This window comes from Myotis brandtii, unplaced genomic scaffold (assembly GCF_000412655.1).
Source record: "Myotis brandtii unplaced genomic scaffold, ASM41265v1 scaffold484, whole genome shotgun sequence".
Taxonomy (NCBI): Eukaryota; Metazoa; Chordata; class Mammalia; order Chiroptera; family Vespertilionidae; genus Myotis; species Myotis brandtii.
In genome coordinates this window covers 418,406-423,843 of record NW_005368491.1, presented here as the reverse complement: position 1 = coordinate 423,843, position 5,438 = coordinate 418,406, and positions in this window count along the sequence as shown.

Below are 5,438 nucleotides of genomic sequence, written 5' to 3'. Positions count from 1 at the left end.
CACTTTCGACCTCGTCCACTTCCTGTGGCAGCTAAAGCGGTTTTAGGCGTTAACGGTTGGCGCCGAGTATCTGCATATCTGCATTTCACCTGGGATTTCCTGTAACCGGCTTCGCTGGGTTCTGAAGGCCATGAAACTGCTGTACGTGTGAGAATGTTTCGACCTCGTCCACTTCCTGTGGCAGCTAAAGCGGTTTTAGGCGTTAACGGTTGGCGCCGCAGATTCTAGTATCTGCATTTCACCTGGGATTTCCTGTAACCGGCTTCGCTGGGTTCTGAAGGCCATGAAACTGCTGTACAGCACATTGTGTGAGAATCTAAGATCAGCAAGGCATCAGTACTTTTTTTAAAAAAATGTTTTCTATTGATTTTTAGAGAAAGGGGAAAGGATAGAAACGTCCACGAGAGAGGAACATCATGATTTGGCTGCCACCTGCACACTCCCTGCTGGGGATGGAGCCGGCAGCTGGGGCTGGGGCTGTGACCTGGAGTTGAACCTGCGCCTCTTGGCTCCTGGGTGGAAACCCAGCTGCTGAGCCACACCTGCGGGCCAAGGCATCCGTGCTCAATGGCCCTGGGGCGGGGTGTTCAGGCTCAGACTGTGCCAACCTGTGGCCTTAAATAGAGGGTCTGCAGACTCCTTCCTTCTTTCACAGCTATGGGTTTTGGTCATTATAAAAGAATTGAGAGGCGACGGAAATCTGCACAGATTGTTTTAAATTTTAATAAACCAAAAGAGGTTTGTTAAGAACAGCTGGCCTGGAACATGATAGGTACAAACTGGGAAATGATGGTCCGACCCCGGTGCTGGCTTCTGTCGTCCATTAATGAGCCCCTGCTTCTTTGCATTATTCATTATTCAATTCCGTACAGCCTTGCAGTGGGGATTATTGCTGAGCGCCTACAGTGTGCCAGCTCTAGCTTTGAGAGTACAGCACTAATAAGGGAACACCCCTGTCAGATTGGAATAGAGCCAGTAATGCAAAATGGAGAGAACCTTAGTTAAGTTTAAAAAAATTTTTGTCTTCCGCCAGCCACAGCTTATTCAATAAAACAACTGTTTATTGAATGCCTGCCATGCTGCTAATGATAGAGAGATGTATAACAATCACTTTCTACCCTCATGGAGCTTATAATCTAGTAGAGTTGATAAAATACACAAAATGAAAGCATAAATACCAAGGAGGTTACAGAGTGCTGTGGACTTCAGAGGAAGAATTGACATCGGTGGCGATGTGGGACCAAGCAGTGTCTGTGAAATATTTATCACAGAGCCTGAACAACGTGGGTTAGGTACTCTTATGGGGTGAGTTAAAGGATGCTTATTGTTACAGATGTGGATGTCCAGGGAGAGTATTCCAAAAGAGGCAGTATGGGGTATGGAAGAGATCCCAGTAGTGTGGTCCAGCTAAACTATATCTGTATCTATATCTATATATCTCTATCTCTATATCTATATCTCTATCTCTCTATCTATCTATCTATCTATATGCCGGAAGTCGTTTCTATATCTCTATCTCTCTATCTATCTATCTATCTATCTATATGCCGGAAGCCGTTCCATCCTTGACACAGTCACTGCAGGGAAGAAACATCTGCACAGCATATGTTCCAAGGGACCTGGCATATATGGCATACTGTTTTTAATATGTTTGCTCCCCTTCTTAGCGCTATGTGTTCTTACCAGGGCCACCTCCTCGGGAAAGATTGTTTCCCCAGCTGGGAATGTTTCCCTAGAGTTAGGGATTATCGGGACTAGGGAAGGGAATAAATCAGTAAAACCCCCTAGTGTTACAGAAATACCATGTACCTCTTATGAGGAACTTAGACAGTTAGCAATAAATTTAGGACTTGCTAGGCCCACATCCCCAGGGGTCTACCCACCACCAGAGAAAGTACCAAAGCCTAGACCTCTAAAAACCCACTGACGCAGGGCAGTCCCAAGGAAGACCACCAGTAAGGCTAAAAGGACAACTATCAAACAGTTAAAGAAATACCGCTGCAAACAATGCAGGCAGGCTCCTTATCTAAAAATCTTAGGCGAGCTATGCAAGCAGAAAGACTTAAACTAACTGCCAGGGTAGTTAATAATCACCATAGCTAAGAACAATCACGCTTAAGCTACATAACCTTTACTTAGGCCATAGGATAGGAAAACCTTCAGTTTTTTCCTTATAGCTTAACAGTGGAGCAATAGAATAGTAACCTTAGAATAGAAATAACAAACTAGCCCTTATAATGGAACAAGAGACTAACCTTTAGAATAGAATGTAGAAACATAGACCATAGATAAGATTAAAATCAGCAGAGCTAAATAGAAATAAGATTTTTAGCAAAGGTCAGATAAGAAACTGTAAACATAAAACAAGAAACTGTAAAAGGCCAAAGGAGGATCCAAAACATACCATGATGTAACTATAGAGCCATGCTTATAGAATCAAATAGTATAAATACAGTGGTAACAGGACAATAAAATAGAACCTGACTGTGCTGATCATCTGAACACCGTCTCCATGTCCTTCATTCTTCGCCGACGCCATCCACACCTTTGGGAACCCCTGGACCACTGGGGCTGGACCCTGGCATATGCCAAGTGACTGGAATGACCAGAATGACAGGTCGCTATGATGCATACTGCCAACTGCCCGATCAGGGCCCCAATCCCCCCCCCCCCAACCTCCTGCGGCCCCTCTCAGCCCAGCCCCCAATCGGCCCCCCCATACCCGGATCGGGAGCGGGGCTGGTTGGCCAACTGCCCGTGGCCCCTCCCTCTCCCTGGCCCGGCCCTGATCAGCCCCCATGGGGCAGGCCAGCCAGACTCCACCTGTGCACAAATTTGTGCACTGGGCCTCTAGTGTAAGTATAAAGGATTAGGCAGAAATGAGACTGGAAAGGTAAAGTAAGGGACTGCTGTAGAAATGTCAGCCAAGGAGCCCAGACTTTATGACACAGGAAATTACATAGTAAACAAACTGGCCATTTTTATAAGTTATATCTAGTGGGTAAGTGAAAAAGGAAGACTGATCTGACATTTCAGAGACAAACTCTCTATGATTAAGGACTGCTTTGATAAGGGTAGGGTCTGCAAAATAAGGAGGAGAGTGGATTGTGAAAGCACAAATAAAATCAGTATTGTTGTGACACAATGGTTTTTTTTTTTTAACTTGACCGAAAAGCACATTGCTTGAATTGCTTGGAAGGCAAGTAGGACTGGGTGTGGGGTGGTGGGGAGGGCAGGCGGAGAAGTCTCTTTTTACTCCATCACACTGATTTTTAACATATTCAGAATTATACAATTTTGTATCCTACTTTTCCACAATATGATAGGGTTTTTTATTGTATGTATGTTTTTTTATTGTGTGTATGTTTTTTATTGTGTGTATATTTTTTATTGTGTGTATGTTTTTTTACTTTTTTATCGAAAAATAACTTTTTTGGTGACATTGGTTAATAATATTGCATAGGTTTCAGGTGTGCAGTCCTAGACTCCGTCATCCGTATACTGTATTATGTGTTCAGCACCCCAAGTCAAGTCTCCTTTTACCTTCTTCCACCTTCTCATACTCCTTCCCCTCTGGTAATCACCATGCTATTGGCTTTTAACCTGAGTGACTGGGAGGAGGTAAACACATATAAGTTGATGGTAAGAGCAGAATAGGGACAAGGGAATTCTCTTGTTCTATTGTATTTCTCCGTTTTCATTTGGATATTTTTAGGTACTAACCATATAATGTACATTAGAGAACATTTACCTTTTTCTTTCCAGTGCTCATATTTCTGATAGTTTTATTTTGTTCATTGCAGTGGCCAACATTTCTAACATAATGCTCAATAATAATGTAGGTAAATGGCATCCTTTTCTTATTCCTGAATTTAATAGGAAAGTTCCTTCTATTTCTCCATCGAATAAGATGCTGGTTTTGAGATGTGTGTGTGTGTGTGTGTGTGTGTGTGTGTGTGCGCGCGCGCGCGCTCATATATATGTCATATTGATATTGAGGAAGTATCCATCAATGCCTATTTATTGAGAGGTGAGACATCGATCTGCTACCTCCTGCACACACCCCCACCGGGGATCGAACCCGCAACCCAGGCATGCGCCCTGACCTGGAACCAAACAGGCGACCTCTTGGTGCATGGGTCAACACTTAACCACTGAGCCACACAGGCCAGGTGCGTGTTAAGTTCTTTTCACAGGCATTTTCTGTGTCTTTGGAAGTGATATGTAATTTTTCTCTCCTGCTCCATGCTATGGACTGGATGTTTGTGACACTCCCACAAATTCACATGCTGGAATCCTAACTCCCCACGTGGTAGCACCACGAGCTGAGTCCTTTGGTGAGATCAGGTCAGGAGGGTGGAGCCCTCCTGTGGGGATGAGAGCCCTTGGAAAGTGACCTGGGAGAGCTCCCTTGACCCTTAACCTCATGGGAGGAGACAGTGAGGAACTGCCTGTCTGTGAACCCGGAAGCCAGCTCTCCCCAGAGGACCAGCACCTTGATCTTGGACTTTGGCGCCTCCAGAACTCTGAGAAATAAGTTTCTGTTGTTTTTAAGTCGCCCGTCTATCGTAGTTTGTTATAGCAGCCGGAAGGGAGTAAGACACTCTGTTAATGTGTTGGATTAGATGAGTGAATTTTCTAATATTGAACCACTGTGCCTTCCTGGAATAAACGCCACTTGGTCTTGATGGATTAATTTTTAATATGCTCTTGGGCTTTCCTTGCTAATTGTTCTTTTATGTTTTTGTCATAAATATTAATAAGTGGAATTGATTTTTCCTTTCTTGGTTGTAATATACTCAGATTAGAAAATGAATTTGTACATTTTCCTTTTTTCCTATAGACTGGAATATTTTAAGTAGCATTTGGATTATCTGATCTTTAAAAATTGGGTAGAAATTCTATGAGGTACTATTCTTCTATTTTGATGGTTATTAATTATTAATTCTAATTACACATATTTGTGTTTTCTCCCTTTTTTCTTTATTGATTAGTATTTTTGTTGATTTTTTTCAAAGAACTATCTTTTACATTTCTTAATACTACCGTTCTTTGTATGCTTATTAATTTTTTAATGTTATCAATTTTTTTATTCCACTTTTCCTTGGTTTACTAGTTTTAGGAATTAGATATTTGATGTCTTTTCATTTTTGTTGTTCTGATAACTGCTTTATATCCTAACATTCCTGAGATGTTGTTTTTAAATCTTGTATTTCTTCTCTGATTGAGAAGTAATTTAAGTGTGAAAACCCTGGACCGGGAGTCTCATGCTTCCCTGGTCCAGGGCACTTGACCTGCTGTCTCAACCCCGTGCTGGGGGGATGCAGCAGGTCCCGGGAGAGGACCCCGTGCTGGGGGGGGCGGTGCTGCAGCAGGTCCCCTGTGACTCCACCGGGAGAGGACCCCGTGCTGGGGGGGGCGGGGATGCAGCAGGTCCC